Below are 11,537 nucleotides of genomic sequence, written 5' to 3'. Positions count from 1 at the left end.
CCAAATAAAGAATTACATGAACAAGGACCGTCGTGTGTCTACAGAGACAATTAGTGCTCTAGAAGTGTAAGCCATTTTGAGTTTCAGAACAGTTTCAGATGGTTCGCTGTTACACACAAGTCCTGGGAGGTGACTTGTTTGTAGTAGACAGTTCCACAGAACAAAATATTCTTACCGTGTCGAAACCCGGGAAAAGAACATGTGAAATTGTTCCAGAAAAGGTTTAATATTTATGAAGCAATTCTGGTTTCTGATTGGTTGGTAGTAGAACGTGAATTAATTTGATTCGTCAGTTCTTAGTAGCATCGTTTATAAATAGAATCGTCCGACTGTGTGGGATCATACCCCATTGATAGGTCAAACCTTTTATGATGGGATGTGTCTCCTAGCGGCTTCGACTGCATGGAGACAGGGTAGTACCAGTCAAGGATTCGTCACTTGACACTCAGCCCAACAGGTGAGGGGCCGGGAACCGGCCCAGCACCTGTTGGACTGAGATACACCGCCTGGGTAATACCTAGGAAGTCCACCCTCCCAGGCCATGCCACCGGGCTTTCCGGTGGGGCAAGTTTATTGCTTGCTGCCTGAGGCGCCCCGACCGGGGAATGCCGACGGGGTTACTCAGGCAATTTTTAAAATTGCAGGAGTGCCCCTCCTTTAGGGGAGCCTGCGGGGTTCCCACTTTCCGGCCTTGTGCCACATTTTGCTGAGGTGGGCAGAAAATAAATATCTACCCCATTGATAGGTCAAACCTTTTATGATGGGATGTGTCTCCTAGCGGCTTCGGCTGCATGGAGACAGGGTAGTACATGTCAAGGATTCGTCACTTGACACTCAGCCCAACAGGTGAGGGGCCGGGAACTGGCCCAGCACCTGTTGGACTGAGGTACACCGCCTGGGTAATACCTAGGAGGTCCACCCTCCCAGGCCTTGCCACCGGGCTTTCCGGTGGGGCAAGTTTATTGCTTGCTGCCTGAGGCGCCCCGACCGGGGAATGCCGACGGGGTTACTCAGGCAATTTTTAAAATTGCAGGAGTGCCCCTCCTTTAGGGGAGCCTGCGGGTATCCCACTTTCCAGGCCTTGTGCCAAATAATGCTGAGTGGGCAGCATTTAAATAAATACCCCATTGATAGGTCCAAAATATTGCAACAAGTGCACATTTTGATGTCAGTGTGGGAACTGATATGGCAGAGGATTCCTCAATCTCCCTATAGTCCAGATCTTGCTTCCTGCGATTTTTCCCCCTAAGCTCAAGGATAACCTTAAAGGCTCCCGTTACGATCCAATTAAGGAGATGAAACAGACAGTGACGAGGATCATTGACACGCTCACACAAGAGGACTTTCATAGGGTCTTCCAGAATTTGTTGAAACTGTACAACAAGTGCATTGCAGCCGAGGGAGATTACTTCAAAGGGGACTAGTGTTTCATGTGTGTACGATCAATAAATGTGCCCATACGAAAAAGTCGGAAAACTTATTGAAGACGCCTCGTATTAACAAGGCTCATTTCAAAAGAAAGGCCTGGTACGTTTAAACTAAAAAAAGATGAAGACCTACGAAGGCGAGAGTGGTACCATTAAAACGAGCGACTTTTTGTGCACCAGGATTTATATATATATATATATATATATATATATATATATATATATATATATATATATATATATATATATATTAACCACTATTTTCAATGAACTGTTGCCAGGAATTCAATGACGCATCTCTGCTTCTGACGCACACCAATGACAAGAGTTGCTTTAATTAGTGTTTCACACTGTCAATATCTGTAACAAAAGATAAAACTTTCAGGTCATGAATGCATGTGTTCGATCATCGTAAAAAGACAATTTACATTCCCCTCTGATCCATACAGGAAGAATGTAAAGTAGAGGGGTGTTAATAATTGAACTTCTCCCACGTATATATAGTAGCGCCCAAAACTAAGGGGCAAAATTTTAAAGCCTAATATTTGTTAGAAATAACAACTGTGAAAAGCTGAAATTCTTTTTCTTTCCTTTGCAAATGATTCAAATTTTAGTATTTTATTATGGATGATAACGACTACCAGTTGTCAAACTTTCAGCGTTTCACATTTGTTATTTCTAACAAATATTAGGCTTTAAAAGTTTTGTCCCTTAGTTTTGGACACTACTGCATAATTTATTTCAGTATGTAGATATAATATGAGCTTCAATCTATTGCCCCCCCCTCGCCAAACATTCACAAAAAAACACTCGTCTAGCTAAAACCACTATCAATAATTTCCCCCACTCTTTATCTGTGCCTAAACCCAAACGTAGATTCCACGAACAAAGCTTCTTTCTTAGAACTGCCCACCTGTGGACTCTTTTCCGTTTGCCTGCTTTCCAGCTGACTACAATCTGATTGTCTTCAAGTCCAATGTAAACAAGTTCTTGATGAACCGTCCCCCTAATTAATCCAATTTACAAAATTCCCACTACTTATGTTTACTACGCTATAATCCCATTGACTACTGTAAACCTATTAACCCTTATCCTCGAGTGGCGTCCGGGCCTTGATAAGTGGTGAACTCTCTGTAAAAAAAAAAAAGATCAGTTGGAGATAGATAGTCTGAGAGGTCAATATATAAATATATAATCTCTGTCTAAACGAAAATCTCTGATTAATATATCATGAAGCGAAAATCACCGATTAATATAGAAGTGAAGAAAAAATCAATAGTCGAGGGTATAAGGAGATCAATATATGGCGCAGATACTAAGATAATTTCTATCCAAGTACGCAGATGTGATCAAATTGCGATAGATAAATATCGATTAATACAGCATGAATTATTTAGTTGTGATTTCACTGGTGAAATCACAAAGTGTAAATGTTATTGTACGCAAGGTTTATTAGAGTCAGCTCCTGGCACTTTTGCAGTTTAAGGCCCGTTTCTTTTTTTTTTTTTCTTTTTCGTGAGACGGAAACCGCCGGATTATGCCGAGTGAACAAAAGAAGGCGCGATCGAGCAGATAGTAAAAATTGTAAGAAAAAACAAAAAAAGAAGGAAAGCGTTTAAAAGGAAAAGAAAAGAATGGGCAGCCCCAGCGTAGTATAAACACCCACCAACCTCACCATGCTAAAACCGGCTTTCGGAATAAACAACCAACTTCCCCATGTTAATAAAAACGGCTTCCGGAATAAACGCTCCCAACCTCCCCACGTTAAGAATGGCTTTCAGAATAAATACCCCAACCTCGAAAGCCGTTCTTAACATGTGGATGTTGGAGAGTTTATTCCGAAAGCCGTTCTTAACATGGGGAGGTTGGGGGGTTGTTTTATTTTCTTTCTTTTTTGTTCGTTTTTTTTTTTTATTGACTTCTGTTCGCTCGGTATAATCCAGCAATTTCCGTCGTCCGTCGAACGTTACCGAGCGGGAATCACGGATTGATTGATTGTTTTTGTTTTACGGCATATCAACCATTTCTAGGTTGCCGAATCCAGTGATTTTGAAGAAAAAGTTTTTAATAGAATATTTGATTTTTTTTTTTTTTTCAAAAAAGTTTCTATTTAACCCATAGTTTGGACCCTAACAGGTACTACCACTCCGGGTCAGAGTGGACCTGGGAGCAATGGCAATTAAAGGGTGGCTCCACGCTCCCCAAAGCCCGCAAACTAGGACCTCACCATCAGATATAGTTTAAGGTCATATCCAGGACCGGGAAGTAGGGAAGGAAAAAGAAAGGAGGGAGAGAAGGGGGGGGATCACGGAAAAACGGGTTATAAATTGCAGAAATACTCAGCTTCTTAGTCTAAAGTTGTGAACCAACGGGAGGTAACTACGATTATTATTTAGTATTGAGATTAGTTCATAAGATTGACAAAGACATTAACAGATATTCGATTGAAATATTTCGTGCAAGTAATATTATTGGCCGATTTGGGTTACATAACAGTGTTAAATTTCATATCTCTACTATTATATAAACCGAACTTTGTGTGTCTGTGAGTTCTTTTCCTATGGACTCGAAAACGGCTGGGTCGATTTTCATGAAATTTAGCACAAAGTTACTTTATGTACATGGCAGTGTTCTTATATAGGGTTTATGTCGAAATGTATTCGATACGTATCGATAATCGATAATCGAAATAATCCGATGAAAGAAGGAACAGGCAATTTTGATCAAAGTAAACACCTTACACAGCCTAACATCACAAGTGCATTTAAGAAGTAGTTTTATTACCACACAAGCTGAAAGGCCCGACATATAAAATGAACAGTACATTCTTTGATATGGCAGAGGCGCGTTAGAAATGAATGTTTCTGTTTAAAAGCAGAATTGCACCATGATACTTGACATTTTCATTTTACGCTTAAATTCAAAACTTGAATCCAAACAATTACCACCGGATAAGCAGTAAGGTCAGGCATATAAAATCAACAGTAGGTTCTCTGATATGATAGGGGCATGTTCGAAATGAATGTTTCTGTTTAGAGCACAATTGAAGCATGATACTTGGCTTTTGCATTTTAAACTTTAATGCAATATGAAAATATTTTTAGGTTCTCTACAGTGCAATGTAGACTACAATATATTGTAAATTTCAGAGTCATGTGAAGCTTCCCCCAGGTGCATCGCGATCGATCCCCAAAACAGGCTTAGATAGATTTCGATGACAATAAAAATACGCGAGTGTGAAAGATTCGTTGATCATCATTCAATCCCGGGCAACGTCTGATCACCCTGCCATATACAAATTCTATGATCACTTTTGTTAAATAATCAAAATAAACATATCACTGTTTTGTCTCGCTGTCCATCTGACACTCATGATCATCGAGTGGCCTTTAGGCCTTGATACACAGTGACACCTTTATAAAAATAATACCCAACGGAAAAGATTAAATATGGAACCCTTCCGAATCCATTCAGTACTGCTGGAGGGTGATAGTGTCTAGACTGGTTTCTTGCTTGTTCCGTTTTACGGTATATCAACCCTTTTTGGATTATTTAATGTGGAATCCAGTTATTTTGGTAAAAGTATTCTATGTTGAATTCAGTTATTTTGTAGAAGGTTTTTATTCTTCAAGCTCTTTGTATCTTGAATCGCTAGTTTGTAGTGTTTGGTTGTTTTATAGTGGATATTATCATTTTTGTTCCCTGCCCTGCAGAACATGAATGAGTTTTGCAATGGGAGAGGAAAAAGGGTTACAGTATTAATATTTGGTAGGAAAACCAGTCAGGAAGTTGAGAACATAAAAAGGGAAATGGAGAAGAAGGAAAAGGGGGGGAGTGGTCTAAGTAGTTAACGAAACAGACTATGAACCTGTGTGTGTCGGGTTCGAATCCAGCTCGTTCCATAGAATCATTTTCACTTAGGAATGCTGGTTACTTTCATGTGGTCCCTCTTGTAAGTACCCGATTTATTTCTAAAACGAATTCTAACCAGAAAGATATCAGGAAAATGGACGCCAACAATAATCATCTGATTTATAAGTGATGAGTAAATGATGCGGTGCCCAACAACAAAATCAGCATCCTCAAATGGAATTTCATCCAAGGTTTCAATACTCCATTTTTTTATTTGAAAGTACTGTTTAATTTTGGAAGAGTTTGCGATGGTTAGCTAATCTGAACAATTCTGAGAGATGAAGAGCTTTTGGTTAATAGCTGTTCTGTATAAGTCCTGGACTTTAAAATTTTGCAGGCAAAAATCAAAATATCTTTCTCGAATAGACACGATAAACTTATGTGCGGGAATGCTAAAAGATTCCATATGTTTATGGAGTAATTTTGGTTTCTGATTAGTTGCTAACAGAACGTGGCTTCCCTGGTTAGTTCCTATCGCCAGTGTCTATAAGTTGAACCTTACATTTTTTAAAATCGTACCCTCATTGTAAGTGACAAATACGTACCCTCATTATAAGTGGGGATGATCTCCTTGCTGCTTTGGCGGCTTGGAGATTTGGTAGAAAGTACTCATCAAGGATCCGATCTTGATACTCAGCCTAACAGGTGCGAGGCCGGGAACTAGCCCTGTACCTGTCGAACTGAGGTACCCCACTTGGGTATTACCCAGGAGGTCCACCCTCCCAGGCCTTGCCGCTCGCCTTTCGGGTGGGGCAAGTTTATTGCTTGTCACCAGAGGCGCCTCGACCGGGGAATGCCGACACGGGTGCCCAGGCAATTTTTGTTGAGGCAAGAGTGCCCCTCCTTTAGGGGAGCTTGCCTATTCTCCACTTTCCTACCTTGTGTCACACTTTGCTGCGGTGGACAGCAGATAAATATCTACCCTCATGTGGGAATGGACTCCTAGCTTTAGAGACTGGTTAGAAAGTACTCATTAAGGATCCGTTCTTGACACTCAGCCCGACAGGTGCGGGGCCGGAAACTGGCCCTGTACCTATTGGACTGAGGTGCACCGTCTGGATATTACTCAGGAGGTCTACCCTCCCAGGCCTTGCCACCCATCTTTTGGGTTGGGTAAGTTTATTGCTTGTTGCCTAAGGCGCCCCGACCAGGCTATGCCGACGGGGATACTCAGGCAATTTTTGCCGAACCAAGAGTGCTCTTCCTTTAGGGGAGCTTGCCTATCTTCCACTTTCTTGACCTTTTGTCACACATTGCTCTGGCTGGGAGCAATCAAATATCTACCCTCATTATATTCTTTGGAATTGTAAGAATGAGTTTATTTGCTGCTTCAGTTGCTTGGAGACTTGGGTAGAAAGTACCAGACAAGAATCCAATCTTGACAATCGCCCAACAGGTATAGGGCCAGAAACTGCCTCAGCACCTGTCGGACTGACAGACGCAGCCTGAATATCACCCAGGAGGTCCACTCTGCCAGATATTACCACCCGGCTTTTGGGTGGGGTAAGTTTATTGCTTGCTGCCTGAGACACTCCGCCCGGGGAATGCCGACGGGGATACCCAGGCAATTTTTGCCAGAAAAGAGTACCCCTTCTTTAGAGGAGCTTGCCTGCCATCTCTACTTTCCCGGCCATGTGAGGTGGGTAGCATATAAATATCAACCCTCATTATATCAAAAATATTGTAACATTCCGGATACGCAAGAATGAGCAAGTTAAAGGTTGACGGTGGCTCAGTGGTTAACGACACGAACTGACAACCTGAGTGTTTCAAGTTCGAATCCAGGTCGTTCCACAGAACCGCTTTCACTTAGAGATGTTGGCAACCTTCAAGTTACCCTTCCAGTTAGTACATGATATCTTCCTTGAAAGAATTCTAACAAGAAAGATATCAGGGAAACGAATGCTAACAATAACCCTTTGACTTCATACAAAACGAACTAATGATGCTCCTCAATAACTGATACATTTTATCTTTTTAATACAAACACGTTCTTAAAGAATCAGATCAGCGGTTATCTCTCAGTTTTCCGGCCTTTATGTAACTCGATTGAAGAATCGCCGATGAGATCCAACGAGCCGAACCGTTACTAATGTAATAATATTGCTTATAGAAGAAATTGATTTTGTAATCGACTTTTGTTAACCGAGTTTTATAAATCAAGAAAGGTCATAGGGTTCCACAATCACAATACCAACGGCATTTGAACAATGGCGGCTTTGATTCCTTTTTAAAAAATCCAGCAAAGCTATACAACTAAACGATTTCTGCTTCTAAATGTTATATAAAATAGAAAAAACAATCCTAACGATAAACAACGTTGTTAACAAAATAAAATATTTACTTATTTGCGAACCGTTATCCTCATCTTCATAGTTGTGGCTGTTTCATTATGTTTCGGCCAACTTTTCATCTATTCCGCAAATAAATAAATACACAAATTGTTCATCTCAAAGGATTCCAATAATAAAATAATATACCATTCGGCACGGGCCCGACCTTGGAAGACCAGATAAGAACAAAAATCTTAGATATACAAAATCAAACAATCCAACCTTGATCGCCCTTCAATATCTGTGACGCAGTGGTCAAAGCGTCGAATCTCTATGGTTCCAGGTGGGCATTGTCTAAAAATTAGTGATGGCACGATTCCAATATTATTCCCGATTCAGATACAATTACCGATTCTGTGCTAAATTCCCGATTCCGATACAATTACCGATTCCGTGCTAAATTTCTGATTCCGACTCCGATTTTTAAAAAATCTGTAATTATTTTTTATTTTCATTATTTTTTTTTTTTTTACACGGTGTTCACCACTTATGAAGGCCCGGAAGCCACTCAGGGATAAGGGTTATTGCAAGTACAGTACGTTAGTGTGAAGATTTGATGAAGTGTTTACTTAAGGGGGGCGGTTCATTAGGAATTTGTTAACGTTGGACTTGAAGACATCCAAGTTGTAGTCAGGTGGGAAGCAGGCAGACGGAACAGAGAAGATTAAACTATAAGATTGTTATTTCCCCCGTATTTTCGTAAAAACACATGTTAAATATGCAGATATTTTCGTAAACGTCAAAATACACTTGTGGAGGATGATCTATCGATTTTAGTTTTACTGGTAATTTAAAATCAATAAATATTTATTATTTCATCGTTATTACCAGTAATGGAAGATTTGACTTAAAACAAAATCAAATAAACAAAGATAATAAGAAGAATCGTTTTGGTGATTTTTCCGATTCCCCATTTCGATTCCGAATACAAGTCCCAACACTAATATATATATATATATATATATATATATATATATATATATATATATATATATATATATATAATTACTTCATTTACTCACATAAAATTAATATACAAAAGTATGAATTTATGTGTAAACATTTACTTCAAAAGTGCTCAATACGTAGGTAGCGCTAGTTAGTAATTTAGAAAATATATATGTGCATATCCATTGGCTGATAGGAAGGGCGCGGTGGATACTAGAAAGATGATTGGGTAACTAAAATCTCAATAGAAGGTGCGTATATAAAAACGACAGACAACCACAAAATTTGCGCATAAGCCTGAAGAATCCTAGAGTGGATGAAACGCGGAATATTCAGTGTAGCTTAATCGCCATATATATTTTATAAATTACTATATATATATATATGTGTGTGTGTGTGTGTGTGTGTGTGTGTGTGTGTGTGTGTGTGATTTTCAGAATGTGAGAGATTGTATATAATAAATTCCACAGCCAAACCACGTCGCAGCCCACAAGAGCCATGACAATCAAAGAACCGGAAGTCCAAGACTCGAGTTTCGCCCTCATTTGGGCTCATCAGTTAGACACATCCGAACTCAGGATTCGAAACCCGAGCCTATATATATATATATATATATATATATATATATATATAAAGACAGACAGACAGACAGACAGACAGAAAATAATTATTCAGAATCAGGTTTATCTATATATCTGTCTATATATACAGGGTGACCCAAAAAACGTGATCCGTCCATTATTTATACACCAATTGCCCTTATTTTACAGGACATGGCAGAATCAACGACCGTGAGTACACCAAGACCCCAGTGGTAACTGGGACAAAGAATACACTGCGTTAAATTTCGTTCGGACAAAACATTAACAAACGGGACCTAATTAGAGTTGGGGCCCGTTTGTTTTGGTCACCCTGTGTGTGTGTGTGTGTATATATATATATATATATATATATATATATATATATATATATATATATATATATACATTCATATAAACAGATAGATAGACAGATAAACCCAATCCTGAATAATTATTTTCTAACCGGCGTTGCCCGGCAGCTACGTAACACTCATAATGTGTTCTGCATTAACGAATCAGATCAATGAGTATCTCTCAGGCTCCGGTGTCTATGTAACTCGGATGGTCTCAAATTAAGAATTGCCGATGAGATCCGACGCGTCGAATCGTTTCCAATGCAATAGTCTTGCTAATAGAATAAATTGATTTCGTAATCGATATTTGTTTAAAGGGTTATCACAAATCAAATGATAATGTAGGCATTCACACGGACACAAACATCGCCTGCTCCTCCCCCCTCTCCCGCTCCCAGCACCCTCGCTTCTCTTTCACCTCATTCCTCTATAAAAGAAATAGTTTTGCTTTTATTGTTGTGTGGGGCCGTAGCGTGGCATGACGTGGCGTGGTGTGGTGTGGCGTGGTGTGGCGTGGCGCATTGGATAAAGACGTTGAATCTCTACAGTTCCAGGTGTCTGCAGATAGCGGTTTCAATCCTACCCAAAGTAGGTCAGAGGATTAGTTGGCAAAGACGTGATAAGACAACAACAACTATGGAAGGCAGTAATTACTGTGGATAGTTACGAGACACCTGAAGAAGGCCAGAGGTATAGTTGAATGAAACGTAGTGAAACAATAACAACTATGAAGATGAGGATAACAGTCCACAAATAAATAAATAAATATAATTTCCTTTTTTTTTTGTATTGAGTCATCATTTATTAAGGCTAAATAGCACTTGAGGATAAATGGTTATGAAAAAAATTGAAAATGATGAATAAACTGAACACACTTTAGAGTTTCCCATTACGAGTCACCATTTTTCAAGAGCAAAAACCACTCGAGGATAAATATTAAAGACAAATAGATGTTGTTAGTTGAATGATGAAGAATATTGTGAGAAGACTGAAAATGATGAATGAAACAAAGTTTGATATTTTTTTAGTAATGAGTCGCCAGTCATGAGCACGCAGTCATTAGTAATGACTAGGGCCGTGACAACAGCATATTCTTTTCATTCTTTTGACCCACAAGTATATATCCGATACAGTAAACAGTAAATCAACCGAGAATCACATCTGTCTAAAGAAAAACATATAAGATATTAACGGATATACACCCGAGAGTCAAAACAATGGAAAGAATATCCTGTTGTCACATGCCTAGTAATGGGTCCCCATTCATGTTAATGAGATGGTTGGATTGTCAGTTAAATGATGAAGAATGGGATGAGAGGATTGGAAATCCTGATAATTGTGATGATCAACATCATAAAAATGATGTTCACATACGAATTAATCTTTCGGTAAAAAGTATAAAGCAAAGATTGTTGGACATTTATGACTAAACCTTGGTGAACAAGTCACACAAAAACTGAAGTTATTATGGGCATGTTTGGATTTCAGTAAAAAAAAACAAAGCTATGTGACATAGCGAGGACGGTTATACGCGAAATGACGTCACCGGTAAAGTAATATATATATATTATTTTTATAATGTAATTATCCACTGACACGTGTTTCGTCGTCTACGACTCATCAGAGTGGATGTATCTAACGAGATTCGAAATCGGGATCCAACGGTAATGAGCATAAACCTAATATACCGCTCCCCATGTTGGGGTACCAAATTGGTTAAAAAGGGAAAATTATTCCCAACACGCATTTAGGTAAAAATGCACTTTCGTAAATAATTGAATTCATTCAAAACATATCGCTAAAAACCAAAACCAAAAAGCAACATATATATATGTGTGTGTGTGTGTGTGTGTGTGTGTGTGTGTGTGTGTGTGTGTGTGTGTGTGTGTGTGTGTGTTTGGCACTATATCCTAGTGCTCCGGTTGTGATAGTTGTTAACACACCCTTCAGCATGATCAGGTGGTAATTTGGCCGTAAGCGGAG

This window comes from Euprymna scolopes, chromosome 36, assembly GCF_053919585.1.
Source record: "Euprymna scolopes isolate OS-2025 chromosome 36, ASM5391958v1, whole genome shotgun sequence".
NCBI classification, from domain to species: Eukaryota; Metazoa; Mollusca; class Cephalopoda; order Sepiida; family Sepiolidae; genus Euprymna; species Euprymna scolopes.
This window is presented reverse-complemented; position numbering follows the sequence as displayed.